This window comes from Schistocerca serialis, chromosome 1 (assembly GCF_023864345.2).
Source record: "Schistocerca serialis cubense isolate TAMUIC-IGC-003099 chromosome 1, iqSchSeri2.2, whole genome shotgun sequence".
In the NCBI taxonomy this organism is placed as follows: Eukaryota; Metazoa; Arthropoda; class Insecta; order Orthoptera; family Acrididae; genus Schistocerca; species Schistocerca serialis.
Window position 1 is genome coordinate 475,505,310 of NC_064638.1, and position 16,574 is coordinate 475,521,883.

General features: G+C 44.1%; 1 protein-coding gene and 1 non-coding gene across 3 annotated transcripts in view; both read right to left on the minus strand.

Annotated features, from left to right (window-relative positions):
* The window catches only part of LOC126473539 (transmembrane protein 65), a 513,111-nt gene that overhangs the window by 158,330 nt on the left and 338,207 nt on the right, over positions 1 to 16,574 (minus strand). The gene's annotated exons all lie outside the window — the stretch shown is intronic.
* LOC126424485 (U6 spliceosomal RNA) lies at positions 8,657 to 8,763 on the minus strand. The gene has a single exon (XR_007576174.1). It is a non-coding gene; the product is annotated as a U6 spliceosomal RNA (small nuclear RNA).

Below are 16,574 nucleotides of genomic sequence, written 5' to 3' on the forward strand. Positions count from 1 at the left end.
CATCAGATACAGCCGTGGTCAAAGAGTAGAGTCTGAATAGTAATCAAAACGTCCTCGATCCATGATTAGAATCTCACCACTATTTAACTTCTGAATAATAATCATCAGCAATCGCGGCCGAAGACTTCCAGCGTAATAAGTCACGCTCATTCTGTCAACGGCCTTCTTAAAGACGGCGGAGGAACGGACAGAGGTTCACGGCATGAGGATGCAGAAAGCAATGGAAACAACTGCATTAAAGACGCCTAATGTATATATCCTCCACAGGACATGTGCACTGTGGCTGAAGAAGTGACATCGACAGGGAAGAGATAGGGGACCACGTACTAGAATTTAAAAGAGCTTTGGAAGAATTAAGACCAAATAAAGCAAAAACGATAGATAACTTTCCATCAGAATTTCTAAATAATTGGGGGAAATGGCAACAAAACGACTTTTCACGTTGCTGTATAGAATATATGAGTCTGGCGATATAACACCTGAATTTGAGAAAAACATCATCCACACAATTCTGAAGAGTGCAATAGCTGACAAATGGGAAAATCGTCGCACGATCACCTTACCAGGTCATGCATCCAAGTTGCTTACAAGAATAATATACAGAAGAATGGAAAAAGAAAACTGAAGGTACTTTAGGTGACGATCAATTTCGCTTTAGGTGTGGTAAAGGCAGCAGAGAGGCAGTTCTGACGTTGCGGTTGATAATGGAAGCAAGACTGAAGAAAAATCAAGATACGTTCATAGGATTTGTCAACATGGAAAAAGCGTTCAAAGACGTAAAATTGTGCAAGATGCTCGAAATTCTGAGGAAAACCGGGGTAAATTACAGGGAAAGATGAGTAATATACAGTACGTACAAGCGCCAAGACGGAAAATGGAAGATAATGAGTGGAAAGCTCGGATTAAAAAGGGTATAAGATAGGGACGTAGTGTTTCGCCGCTACTGTTCAATATATACGTCGAAGAAGCAATGACCTAAATAAAAGAAAGGTTCAGAAGTGGAATTAAAATTCAGGATGAAAGGATATCCGCGGCAAGATTCGCTAATGACATTGCCATCCTCAGTGAAAGTGAAGATGAATTGCAGGATCTGTTGAATGGAATGAGCAGTCTAATGAGGACACAACATGGATTGAGAAGGAAAGTACTGATAGGTAGCAGAAATGAGAATAGTGAGATACTTACAATCAGAAGTGGTGATCACGAAGTAGATGAAGTTAAGAATTTCTGTTCTCTCGACAACAAAATAATCTATGACGGACGGAGCTAAGAGAACATAAAATGCAGACTAGCACAGGCAGAAAGGGCATTCCTCGCTAAGAGAAGTTTATTATATCAAACATAGGTCTTAATTTGAGGAAAATTTTGGAAATTTGTGGTAAGGTCTTAGGGGACCGTACTGCCGAGGTCATCGGTCCCTAAGCTTACACACTACTTAATCTAGCTTACTAACTTAAGCAAAAGACAACACACACCCATGCCCGAGAGAGGACTCAAACCTAAGGTGAGGGGAGCAGCGCGGACCGTGACAAGGCGCCTCAGATCGCTCAGCTACCCAGCGCGGCTTAATTTGAGGAATAATTTCCTGATAATGTACGTTTGCAGCACAGCATTGTATGGTAGTGCAAAATGACTGTGGGAAGATTGGAACAGAAGAGATCCGAAGCATTGGAGATGTGGTGCTGCAGAAAAACGTTGAAAACTATATGTACTGATAAAGTCAGGAATGAGAATGTTCTGCTCAGAATCGGTGAGGAAGGGAACATGTGGTTCAAATGGCTCTGAGCACTATGGGACTTAACTTCGGAGGTCATCAGTCCCCTAGAACATAGAACTACTTAAATCTAACTAACCTAAGGACATCACACACATCCATGCCCGAGGCAGGAATCGAACCTCCGACAGTAGCAGTCGCGCGGTACCGGGCTGAAGCACCTAGAACCGCGCGGCCACCGCGACCGGCTAAAGGAACATATGGAAAACATGGCAGGAAGAAGGGACAGGATGATAGGATATCTATTAAGACACAGCTGAATGGCTTCGATGGTACTAGAGGGGGCTGTAGAGAGTAAACACTGCAGAGAAAGATATATATTGGAATATATCCAGCAAATAACTGAGGATATAGGCTGCAACTGCTACTCTGAGATGATAAGGTTGTCACAGGAGAGGAATTCGTGGCGGGCAGCATCATACCAATTGCTGGCTGTGGTAGGATTTAGCAGGCACGAAGACAAGCAGTAGATAATCTCGTCGTGTGCGGGCGGGCATTATCTTGCTGAAATGTAAGCTCAGGGCGGCTAGCGGGACTAATCACTAAAGACAACTATCTTCCAGGAAATGAGACTTCAGGCCCCAGACGTGTCTAGAGACACCCTTGAGTGGCGGAATAGCAACCTGACTATCACGCCATAGAGTTTTGTTGTTTTTGTGCTCAACAGAAAGTTCTTCATTACGATCAAAGGCCCGAGTTCCATGTCATTATTATACAACTGAGAAAGTTGTTTATGAATAACTTAAACATGTTTCATATACGTTCCACGAAGTATTGAATAGATGTCTCTAGTGTTTTAGTTTTGCGTGGATTTTTTTTTTGATTTTTTTTAGGGTATTGCGTTTCATAGAGCTATATGATAAATCTGTATTGTTTCTTTATCAGTACTACAGAGCCCCACTGTTTCACGTTACAAATCAACAATTTTCGAATAAATCCTGAATCATATATTGATAGCTTCAATTTTGCTATCAGTAGTGTTTATTTGTAAGTAACAGACAGGAGGACACCTGTGTAGAACACAAATTTTCATTAGGTTACGAGGCCATTCATATATCTTCACTCAGTTTCTAGTCCTGTCTCTAGGGGGATCTAGTAATACACTAATCGCATACGCAATCAAGGTAATCGAAATGTGGTAACGCCCGATAAATATGCAACACATCCAACGTAAAGGTAACGCGATTACGACCTTAACTGACCAAAACTACTGAGAAAATTGCCATCGCCTACGTTTACTTATCTGCGGTAGCCTAGGATAGTTTTACGACTCTACTTCAGCCGCACTGGGCAAAACAAGGCCTTAGCAGCTCGCCGCATTCGTTGCAGCGCGGTCACAAACAGACCCAGCCCAACGTGCACGACCGCAACACGCCTCCGACGCCCTCTGGCGGAAACTACACTTATAGTTCAGTATTTTAAACTTTTATAAATTCCAACATTAATGCATCAGGTACCGTTTTATGTATTTTATATTTTAAACAATATCAGTCTATGTAATTTGAATATACAGGTACAATATTAATGTCTTTACTTTTAAATATTTTTCTATCTATATCATCTGTAGAAATGAATATTTATTAAATTTCGTTTCGTTTTATTTTTAGATCTGAAAATGATCATTGCTTATCATTGAAACTAGTAATCAAGATTGAATATGTGCTACTAAGTTTGTAATAATATATATTATAAAAGAGAAGTAATGTTCATATGGAATTTGTCGTCAATCGTTCTTCCCACGCCCAGTTCACCAATGTAACTGGGAAAGAGGTAAGAGAAAGCGGTACCAGGAACACCCACCGCCATACACCGTCAGATGTCCTGTGGAGTATATACACTCCTGGAAATGGAAAAAAGAACACATTGACACCGGTGTGTCAGACCCACCATACTTGCTCCGGACACTGCGAGAGGGCTGTACAAGCAATGATCACACGCACTGCACAGCGGACACACCAGGAACCGCGGTGTTGGCCGTCGAATGGCGCTAGCTGCGCAGCATTTGTGCACCGCCGCCGTCAGTGTCAGCCAGTTTGCCGTGGCATACGGAGCTCCATCGCAGTCTTTAACACTGGTAGCATGCCGCGAAAGCGTGGGCGTGAACCGTATGTGCAGTTGACGGACTTTGAGCGAGGGCGTATAGTGGGCATGCGGGAGGCCGGGTGGACGTACCGCCGAATTGCTCAACACGTGGGGCGTGAGGTCTCCACAGTATATCGATGTTGTCGCCAGTGGTCGGCGGAAGGTGCACGTGCCCGTCGACCTGGGACCGGACCGCAGCTACGCACGGATGCACGCCAAGACCGTAGGATCCTACGCAGTGCCGTAGGGGACCGCACCGCCACTTCCCAGCAAATTAGGGACACTGTTGCTCCTGGGGTATCGGCGAGGACCATTCGCAACCGTCTCCATGATGGTGGGCTACGGTCCCGCACACCGTTAGGCCGTCTTCCGCTCACGCCCCAACATCGTGCAGCCCGCCTCCAGTAGTGTCGCGACAGGCGTGAATGGAGGGACGAATGGAGACGTGTCGTCTTCAGCGATGAGAGTCGCTTCTGCCTTGGTGCCAATGATGGTCGTATGCGTGTTTGGCGCCGTGCAGGTGAGCGCCACAATCAGGACTGCATACGACCGAGGCACACAGGGCCAACACCCGGCATCATGGTGTGGGGAGCGATCTCCTACACTGGCCGTACACCACTGGTGATCGTCGAGGGGACACTGAATAGTGCACGGTACATCCAAACCGTCATCGAACCCATCGTTCTACCATTCCTAGACCGGCAAGGGAACGTGCTGTTCCAACAGGACAATGCCCGTCCGCATGTATCCCGTGCCACCCAACGTGCTCTAGAAGGTGTAAGTCAACTACCCTGGCCAGCAAGATCTCCGGATCTGTCCCCCATTGAGCATGTTTGGGACTGGATGAAGCGTCGTCTGACGCGGTCTGAACGTCCAGCACGAACGCTGGTCCAACTGAGGCGCCAGGTGGAAATGACATGGCAAGCCGTTCCACAGGACTACATCCAGCATCTCTACGATCGTCTCCATGGGAGAATAGCAGCCTGCATTGCTGCGAAAGGTGGATATACACTGTACTAGTGCCGACATTGTGCATGCTCTGTTGCCTGTGTCTATGTGCCTGTGGTTCTGTCAGTGTGATCATGTGATGTATCTGACCCCAGGAATGTGTCAATAAAGTTTCCCCTTCCTGGGATAATGAATTCACGGTGTTCTTATTTCAATTTCCAGGAGTGTATGTAAATCTCAACGTTGGTGAATAGATGCTGGTGAACATTGGCTTGACGAACAGCAAACTGATAAACTAGTTGCTGGTGTATCTTCTGGGCTGTACGGTCGTTATCCATGAAACTCTTTTGTCCTTGACGTTTCGTCCAGAGCAGCGTTGTACCTCATGAGAGGTGCTCCTATTTCCGCTGAGTCTTGCAGGCAGGCGGTACCTATGTCCCTCTCGAACGTCGGACGTATCAGCGAAACCAAAAGCACCCTTATCCAACGCAGCTCTGGACGAAACGTCGCGGACAAAAGAGTTTCATTGGCCATGACCATACGACCTGGAAGATTGATAAGCAACCAAAATAAACAGGTCGTGATAGCCTTCGTTGATAAAGAAATAAATTTCGTCATGCAGAAGCTGTCTGCGCACTGTGGCTGCCCGTGTTGCTGAGCGCTGCAGAGCTTTGGTGTTGTGCGTCAGCTGCAAGCAACCATGGCAGGAGGCGCTGCTTACTTGCCGTAGAGAGTAGAGGAACCAGCGGCAGGTCAGGGCGGCCCGCCGGCCGCGCGCAGCGTGCGAAACAAGAGGACATCCGTGAACACAGTGGCGCGGGCGCGGCGCGTCAGCGTAATTACAGATAATGAAGGTCACAGCCAGGCGGCAATGATTTGCTTATGTTTACGGCTCACGGCGTCACCGAAAAGCCAAGACTGGAACACTGTACACGAACAGGCCAGTAGAGGTCAGCTGTCCGCGTATCATCACTAATTAGGTCGGCACGACCTCCACTCTTCGAAGACGCCTTTCATACTGCGAAATGAGTAAATCAGATTGATTTCCCTCTACCCCGACCACCCTACCCCTATAGCCGTGGTTGTAAGACGTGTGCATTCCTTAACCTCCTCTCCTGCTAAAATATGTACTCAAATAGACATCCACTTACGCATGTCGTAAAAACTACTACTTATAAAAATAAAACAATATATTGCTGTAGTGTAGGAAACAGTAACGACAGCAAACATCTTGCTACAGACATGAAACTGGCGCTGTTGTAGACACTGGAGAAATTTCAAAGACATCACTGATTTTCTGAAGTTCTCTCGGGCGTTTCACCTGTACTCTGTCCTGGTACCCCACAAGCTGAAGAGGTATGATTCAGACACAATAGGACCAGCATATACTCGGCGTTAGAAGTATAATAAACAAGAGTCAGACATTAACTTTAGCAAATATCTTTTATCTTTATATTACACAGGTGCGCGGAAGTGAGTTTCTGACGTCCGGAAAATGGGTAAAGAAGATAAAGAAGTTGAATATGATGCTAGTGAATGTTAGACTGGGTGGTTAAGAAGGAAATAAAATGTTTTTCACGGTATGTACGAAGAAATATGCAAAAAAAACTGTTCTGGGGGGGGGGGGGACGATAATTGGTGAAAACATGTGTTAAGGCCTCCAATATTAGCTGCTACGAGCATCAAAGGACCGCCAAATGATTAGAATGATTAGTCACATAGGAGATGAAGCCTAGAAGATACATGTACCTTACTGGAATAGGATAACTGAAATGAAGAGCAGCAAAGAAGTCTAACGTATATGACTAAAATCTGGTGTTTCTCTTTTTTTTTCAGTTCAGAAAATTAAGAGACTCCGCGCTATCTGTGACTCTTTAATGTAGGCACAAAGCAAACAAATCGGCGACAGATGAAGCACTGACTATTTCAAAACATAAAGACTGGTACGAGGACCGGGGTACAGAAATTAGCTACACCCGTGGACGCTCCTGGAGAATTCAGGACTGAGTGTGCGATGTGAAAGCAACACACTTGGTGACGTAAGCAACAAGCACAAGCAATTTGTATTCCTGCAGACAGAATAGCTTCCTGCTTTATTTTCGTGTCCTTTCCATCACAGATAATTTGCAGAGAATATCCTCTCCAAAACACAATTTAGTAGGTTGTGATACAATATTGCCTACTGTGTAGTGGTGTTGATCCTGAATTAGTAACTAGGCTTTTTGACTAATTGGCAAAGTTCGTACTCCATATATTTTCGGTGCCTTGAATTAGCGCCGTGTGATGCTGACAGTGCTAGAGGAGGAACTTACTGTATGCAAACACGAACATGGTACGAAAAATTGCTACTGCTTTACGAGTTCCGAATACGCGGTGACGTCGTTGACTAATTATCTGAAGAACAATCATCGTCAGATATTGTAAATGTTCTGGTATTAGTGAGTCCTTAAACCTTAGCAGTATACCGCCTGGCCGTAACTGCAACTAGCTACGAGGAATCCCAAGGCACTGCCGTCGCAAATCAGCACACACACTGTTACCGCTAACACTCGCAAATCCGTAATGAAACGCAGGCTACATGCTAAAAGAAACACAGTCCTATAAAAAGAGAAAGAGAAGAGAGACCATGTTAGTGGAAACTACGAACACACACACACACACACATATGAAGGCACTCTTGTATTTGCCGTTTGCAAAACAAATATTTTTAGTTAATGAAGGCAATATGAAGTAAGAAGTAAGATGCACGCAGATACTGACCTCGACCTTTCGTATTTCCTTGCGGCATAGTGATCCAGCTGGCATCGCTCCCGTAGCCATTCTCTGCAGCTAGAACGCTTACTAGTATCTCAACTTTACTATTCGCTTTAATCATATACTGCATATTGATAAATTACGCAAAATATCGAACACCTTTGAATTCCGTGTGAAGCTTCCTGTGTCGCAATATTTTTACACTTTCGATATTTGTTGACATGGAATGTTAGAAATTTCGAAACGGTTGTAATGGTCCTAAATTCCAATGCATTATTGTGGCGCCGACACAACTGATTGTTACCGTGTTTCTATTTTATATCGAGAAGCATTATAAACTGCGGAACACTTCTTTACGGAATCGAGTGTATTTTTACGAACTATTTAATTACACATTGTATGAAATGTGCAGATACATTAATTATATGTACCGTCCCGAGTAGAACCTGGGCACTACCGTTTCGCAGCAACAGTCCTTTCTTTCTGAGCTTATGCTTTATTACGTTCGTAGTGGATCTACTTAATGTGCCTGAAGCTTCAAATCTGACTCTGTAAGAGAATTTCTCGGAAAATGTAGATGTCCGGATCCGACTCCAAATTCTGCACCCTGTTCTAAGTTGTACCAAAAGATCAATACAAGGCAGAGTTTAAGAAGAGGAAATAAATTGCATTTTACAATTTAATTGCGAATCGCTCTTTGTATCTATTAGACGTCAATAACTTTTGACTTCCTGAATAGCAAGTTTCATTACTTAACTTGCAATATTATGGTGTAGCAAGAGATACTGCAAGCTGGAATGATATTTTCACTCTGTAGCGGAGTGTGTGCTGGTATGAAACTTCCTGACAGATTATAACTGTGTGGCCAGACCGAGACTCGAACTCGGGACCATTGCCTTACGCGGGCAAGTGCTCTACCATCTTTATATATATATATATATATATATATATATATATATATATCTCAATTTGTTCGTTTTCGTTCGTTGCATCTGCTCTTGACGGTCGTCGCAAGACACCGATTTCAGTTCGTCGTTTATCCATTAACTCATTTTTTTTTTTTTTTTTTTTTATTGCAGAGGGCAGCTAACCCTCTGACCGAACACGCTGAGTTACCGTGCCGGCTGTGTCATCCTTGCGCAGGGGCCATGCTAATCTTCTCTGTATCGTTCCAATTTTAGTATATGAACCGCCGAAGCGAGTTCGGGGACATAGCTTAGCCACAGCCCACAGTTTTAATCTGCCAGGAAGTTTCATACCAGTGCACACTCCGCTGCAGAGTGAAAAATCTCATTCTGAAACATCCCCCAGGCTGTGGCTAAGCCATGTCTCCGAAATATCCTTTCTTCCAGGAGTGCTAGTTCTGCAAGGTTGGCAGAAGAGCTTGTGTGAAGTTTGGAAGGTAGGAGATGAGGTACTAGCAGAATTGAAGCTGTGAGGACGGGTAGCGAGTCGTGCTTTGCTAGCTCAGATGGTAGAGCCCTTGCCCGCGAAAGGCAATGTTCTCGAGTTCGAGTCTCAGTCCGGCACACAGTTTTAATCTGCCAGGAAGTTTCACACAGCAAGCTGTTTATCTTCATACCTCTCTAGTACGTAATAAAGGATACCAGTAGGAAAAACCCATGTGTTAAGGTGTTAGTCGTCATCTGGTTAGGATACCGTTATGCCAAAGCGCCATCTTACAACTCTAATATTCTCTTGTCTCTACTAGTGACCTATCATCATTAAAATTACTGGATGATGCAGAATGGTGTTATAAATAGCTAATTGAAGGAAGTTTAAAAAATAGTTCCTAATGAAACTTTAATTGACATTAATAAATAGTTTGGAGCCAATCAGTAAATACGTTACTCTGAAAAGGTTGGATATATGGCTGCACAAACATATACACGAGACAGAAGAGATTTTCCGTATACTTCTGGCAACCATAAATATGTTATAAGGAATTAACTATTCATTGTAATGTAATTATACCTACATTTTCTTTTATGCTACAGCTTTGATGAGCAGTGTGCAAGCGTACTGAAGCTCCAACAGTACTTTGCATGGATGTGGTTGAGGCGTTCATATTTTATTTTATTCGAGCCTCAAGCTACCTATGTTACCTAAATCTATACATGTTTTGTATCAAGATAAATTAATAAATACAGCACTCCATGCATATCGAAGGTTTTTCTCCCCAAGTATTATCTTGTCTATGCCTTAGGGCAGAATAATGTTTAATTGGCTGTAATGTGTATAGAGTTTCATATGCTGCTGTATGATGGCTCCTTGTAATACATTTTAACTGGACTTTCGTTTTATGTTACAGCTCTGATGAGCAGATCGTATCTGTAGCGAAGCTCCAGCAGAATCTTGCACGGACGCAATTTACGCGCCCTTATGTGATGGCTGTTTTAATTATTTTGTCGGCGCTTCTATTTACTTACCATGAATTTTATCTGTAGCTCATATAAACAATTGGTATGGACACAAATACGCTTAATATATTCTGTTTGACAGTAGTCTCTCCATTCCATCACGCAACTGTAAAACTGGGTGTCTATTGCTGTTCATGAAGTAGGATGTATTATCGTATTGCGCTTGTCCTGGTTGAAGCCTTGATTCATAATTAGCTATTGCCTTTTAATTCGTATTGACTCTTTTTCGTAATGACGTGAAATATTTTTGATGTTTGTCCCAGAATGCAAAGAAAGCCCTCGTGTCACAGGCTCGTAGTGGTAGGATGTTCGTTTTGTGAATGTGCTTGTGCGTACTGTGTTTTAGGGTTTATTCTGCACACTGGTTTCAGTTCAATTATAGTTTAAACTGAGAAATGTTATTTTCAGACCTGTTTTGTAATATATGTATTAATGATAGGAAGTACAGCTTCCCTTTTCTTTACAATACAGCATATATGCTAGTGCTCTGGTAGCGCACTTTATTAACGCCCACAGAAATGATTTTGTGCATTCGTTAATTACATAAATGGCTAATGCACAAGCCATGAGTAGGCCTCCCGCTGTGCGGAAGCGACACGTAACGTGCCACACCGCAGGCAAGCCAGTCGTCGCTGCACGGCAGTCCTAGAGTCTCTTCACAGAATGTGCATGTCTCTCGTCTATTTATACATACACGACAAAACTTGTCTCGCTCGCTATTTTGATTGCATCATTTTCACATATGCCGAGTCAATAATGATTAGCGAACAACTGTGTTCACTCAAGTATGTGACTGCTCCGTGAATGCTTGAAATGATTTCTGATGCCTTATTTTGTAATTTCGGTGTACTTTGTACGATAAGTTCGTGTTTTGTACGTCTGAAGATGATCATTATGGACCGAAACTATTCAGATAATATTTAAAATAAATTGTGATCCGTAACTGGAATAAAAAGTATAAACACGAATTTCTTAAACTCTAATATAAACTGAAGTGTTAGGAACGCTTTTCTAGAAGAATTTGCCTGCTGTGTCTCCTTGTACGGAAGTGAAACGTGTCCGATAAATAGTTCAGACAGGAAGATAAGAGAAACTTTTCAGCTGTGGCAAGAAGTAATTTTAGCTCAATTTGATTAAAAGAAGGAAAAGGATGTTATTACGCATCCTGAAACGTCAAGGTTTCGTCGGTTTAATAACGTAGGTAAGTGTGTGGGCGGGAAGAGCGTTGTACAAACAGAGTGTGTCCAAGGTATGAATGCAGCAAACATGTTCAAATGTATGTATATTGCAGTAGTCATTCGGAGATTCATGTGCTGGTCATTGGATTGAAGACCACAACAACAAGCGGAAATAAATGTTTAATAAATGGATTAATTTGTAAAAGTAGGTAACTTGTAGGCAAGGCAACCACAGCTATGAGTAGTCATCTTGAGTATTAATAAACCGCTTAAGCTGTGTGTAGTCCTTTATTACTGAATCATTGTAGGCTTATTGGCACTAGAGGCCACATCTTCAGGTGAGCGGAAAAGCTCGGAATCTTTTTTCTCAACATTAGGAGAAGCCGATCCATCCACTACATAGGAATCCGGCTGTTTTAGTCTATGACATACCGCACCATACGCCAGTAGTTTTATATATACTGACAATGCGGCCACAAAAACAGAAAAAATTTATTGAATGTAAACGCAGTCAAGTTCCATACAAAATTTATGTTATGAATTTTTGTTTTCTGCCATTACCACATCCACGAGGTCAGCCGTAGATCGAAGGTTCGATTAATTAATTAATTAATTAATTTATCTTTATTCCTGCAGGGATCATCTCACTATGATGCAGGTATTTTCAAGGTAATACAGTCCGAACCAATAGCTCAAAATATACTACATACGGAATATTTATTTATCGTGCGTATGTGTGTATGTGTGTCTGTGTGTGTGTGTGTGTGTATGTGTGTGTGTGTTGACATAATTTTACACAAAAGAAGACCAAAGATTGGATACTTGTGTGGTGTATCTCTCATAAGGTATTGCATGGTGCAGGTGGTTGGTGATGAGAAACGCTGAAGGAAGTGGCTGTTAGTCTGCTCAACGCCACACTGGCAAAGAACTGAGTCCACAGAGAAACCCCAAGTCCGCAGATTGGTCTTGCATCTCGTTGTGTTTTGATCGTAATCTATTGAGAGACCTCCATATTGACCAGTTCTCCGAATGTCCAGGTGGAAGTTCTTCCTTTGGAGCCATCCATTCTCCCAAATATCGACATTTCTCCCGCTATCGCGAGATCCTTGCCGCATGTGGATTCTCGATGAGAGCCTCAGTAGTTGTCTAGAAGCTCTTTCTTGATTTCAGCCTAGGATGTGCGGGCTGCTGACCATATAGTGGATTGGCTTCCTTCGTTGTGGCCTTACATACGGAATAAGTAACGTGCTTTATGAGGATAGGAAAGGTGGTCTATGGTAATAGGGTAGCGGGCGATCACAGTCTTTAATATCTGCCTCGTCCGCCCCCCCCCCCCCCTCCCTCTTCAAATTTAACTTACAGCAACACACTTTTTAAATATGCTGCCGATGCCTAGGATTTAAATAATAATAAAAATAAAATCATAATAATTGTTTTTATCAGTGGCTGGTACTGTGATTTCGCTTTTTTTGGGGGGGGGGGGAAGAATCATGACCCCCCCCCCCCAAAAAAAACCTTTCTCCCCTTCGGATCCGCTCCTGTACGAGCTTCTAGTCACTACGCATCTACGAAACGAATTAATTTGTTCTATGCTGTCCACTCGACATACATGTATTCGACAGTTGGTTGTTTCGGGGAAGGAGACCAGACAGCGAGGTCATCGGTCTCATCGGATTAGGGAAGGACGGGGAAGGAAGTCGGCCGTGCCCTTTGAAAGGAACCATCCCGGCATTTGCCTGGAGCGATTTAGGGAAATCACGGAAAACCTAAATCAGGATGGCCGGACGCGGGATTGAACCGTCGTCCTTCCGAATGCGAGTCCAGTGTCTAACCACTGCGCCACCTCGCTCGGTATTCGACAGTCCGACAAGGTCACTTTGAAAATGGCACGCCCTTTTTCCTTACCCATTCTTGTCTAATCATAGGTTGTGGTCTGTCTCTATTGACCTCGCCGTTCATGACCCATAAAGCCCCGGTCATCCTTCCTTCCTTTTGCTTTTCGATACTGCGAGCTTTAAACAACTCGCTCTTAAGCGGCTCGTCTAGAAAGCCCTCATGTCTCGCACATCCTAAAAAAGTATGCTGTGTATCACTCAGCGAAGAAGCAAACTGCCGCCGACAGCTAATTACTGCCTGGTGCAGACTGCGCAGCTCGCTGGCGGCACTCTGGCGCTGCACAAAGAATGCCTCAGTCCGCCAACTCTGCCGGCGGCCGGCACGGCGTGAGGAATGCGCTCGTTGTCTCGAGGGAACAGCCAGAGGCTGATTTTCTTCTCTGCGGAATTCCATTAACTGCTACGCCCCAATGCCCTTCCTCTCTGCACACTAGAAGTCCAAGTTTTAGCTACATTATCCGTATGAGCCGCATCAGTGCCTCTTGCCACTACAATAAGCTGACTGCTCGCTTTCAGCCAGTGCTCGTATAGTCGAACAGCATCGTTTCACTGGGTTCTTTCAAACCACTGACATCACCAGAAGCTTTTCAAACACTTTGTTATCATTTCATCAGTTAGTTATTTACGCAGTGTTAATTTTCGAAGCTTCGTTTAGTTAACTGAATTTTTAGTGAATGAAGTGGTCCAGTGCTTGAGACATTTCAGAAGGACTGATAAGGACGCAGTTCTAAATAACCGTTAGAGCAGTTTAGAATCACTAGCAGTAACCGTGATTTCGGACTGAATTACAGGAATTTAGGTCCACCTATCATGAAAACAACGGTTACTTATAAATGTCCACACATGTTTCAGAAACTTTGTGCCGCCATCAATGGGTATTTTCATTCAGATTTCATTTTTTACACTCCAGGGCCCCGTAGGATCCTCTCTATAATGCTGTATATCGGTAGCTTATCATCTACAAAGTTATTTTCGAAATATCCGTCCTTATTTGGATGCTCCTCTAATGTAAAAATACACACGAAAACACCACAGTACAGGTTTTTAAGAAACTCCACTCGTACCTTACATTCTTTCACTTCACAAAACATGATGTTTATATTACTGCTGCGTGTCTAGCCCTTGTTGACTATTTTTAAATCCGAGACTGTTTTAGTTCGGTAGTGGTTGTGAACATCAAAGTGGACTACACACACACAGAGGCAGCACAAACACTGTTCAAAATGGTTCAAATGGCTCTGAGCACTATGGGACTCAACTGCTGAGGTCATTAGTCCCCTAGAACTTAGAACTAGTTAAACCTAACTAACCTAAGGACATCACAAACATCCATGCCCGAGGCAGGATTCGAACCTGCGACCGTAGCGGTCTTGCGGTTCCAGACTGCAGCGCCTTTAACCGCACGGCCACTTCGGCCGGCACAAACACTGTGTTTCCTTAAGTGAACAAATGTAACGTGTGAGTGAAGCTCCTCAAAAATATGCATCGTAAGTCTGTTTCCATAACAGAGGAGGGACGCAGATAAGGACGGGTTCTTCTAAATAACTTTGCAGGTGACGAGCTACCGATATACAGTAAAGCGGGTTCTATAGATCCCAGGAACGCAGGAAATAAGAGCAGAATAAAAGTAGCCTGTGATGATATCACAAAAGTGCTGAGGCGGATCTGAATTCCCATTACAAAATTCTGAGTGATTTACAATTTCTGGTGCATCTTTAAACCAATTCTAGTGATTTGCCTTACAACTTGTTCCTACTTCTTTTCCTTGTGAACCTTAACTTCTACATCTACATATGTACTCCGCAAACCACCGTATGGTGCGTGGCGGAGAGTACATTGTACCACTAGTAGTCTTCTCTTCCATGCTCCAGTCTCAAATAAAGCGAGGGGAAAACGAACATCTATACGCCTCCCAACTAGCCCTAATCTCTCTAATCTTATCTTCGTGGTCCTTACGTGGCGGCAGTAAAATCATTCTGCAGTCAATTTGAGAGACCGGTTTTCTACACTACTGGCCATTAAAATTGCTACACCACGAAGATGACTTTCTACAGACGCGAAATTTAACCGACAGGAAGAAGATGCTGTGATATCCAAACTATTAGCTTTTCAGAGCATTCACACAAGGTTGGCGCCGGTGGCGACACCTACAACGTGCTGACACGAAGAAAGTTTCCAACCGATTTCTCATACACAAACAGCAGTTGACCGGCGTTGCCTGGTGAAACGTTGTTGTGATGCCTCGTTTAAGGAGGAGAAATGCGTACCATCACGTTTCCGACTTTGATAAAGGTCGGATTGTAGCCTATCGCGATTGCGGTTTATCGTATCGCGACATTGCTGCTCGCGTTGGTCGAGATTCAATGACTGTTAGCAGAATATGGAATCGATGGGTTCAGGAGGGTAATACGGAACGCCGTGCTGGATCCCAACGGCCTCGTATGACTAGCAGTTGAGATGACAGGCATCTTATTCGCATGGCTGTAACGGATCGAGCAGCCACGCCTCGATCCCTGAGTCAACAGTTGGGGATGTTTGCCAGACAACAACCAACTGCACGAACAGTTCGACGAAGTTTGCAGCAGCATGGACTATCAGTTCGGAGACCATGGCTGCGGTTACCCTTGACGCTGCATCTCAGACAGGAGCGCCTGCGACGGTGTACTCAACGACGAACCTGGGTGCAAGAATGGCAAAACGTCATTTTTTCGGATGAATCCAGGTTATGTTTACAGCATCATGATGGTCGCATCCGTGTTTGGCGACATCGCGGTGAACGTACATTGGAAGCGTATATTCAAATGGTTCAAATGGCTCTGAGCACAATGGGACTTAACTGCTGAGGTCATCAGTTCCCTAGAACTTAGAACTACATAAACCTAACTAACCTAAGGACGTCACACACATCCATGCCAGAGGCAGGATTCGAACCTGCGAGCGTAGCGGTCGCGTAGTTCCAGACTGTAGCACCTAGAACCGCTCGGCCAACCCGGCCGGCGGAAGCGTGTATTCGTCATCGCCATACTGGCGTATCACCCGGCGTGATGGTATGGGGTGCCATTGGTTACTCGTCTCGGTCACCTCTTGTTCGCATTGACGGCACTTTGAACAGTGGACGTTACATTTGAAATGTGTTACGACCCGTGGCTCTAACCTTCATTCGATCCCTGCGAAACCCTACATATCAGTAGGATAATGCACGACGGCATGTTGCAGGTCCTGTACGGGCCTATCTGGATACAGAAAATGTTCGACTGCTGCCCTGACTAGCACGTTCTCCAGATCTCTCACCACATGAAAACGCCTAGTCATTGGTGGCCGAGCAACTGGCTCGTCACAATAAGCCAGTCACTACACTTGATGAACTGTGGTATCGTGTTGAAGCTGCATGGGCAGCTGCACCTGTACACGCCATCCAAGCTCTGTTTGACTCAGTGCCCAGGCGTATCAACGTCGCTATTACGGCCAGGGGTGGTTGTTCTGGGTGCTGATTTCCCAGGGTCTATGCACCCAAATTGCGTGA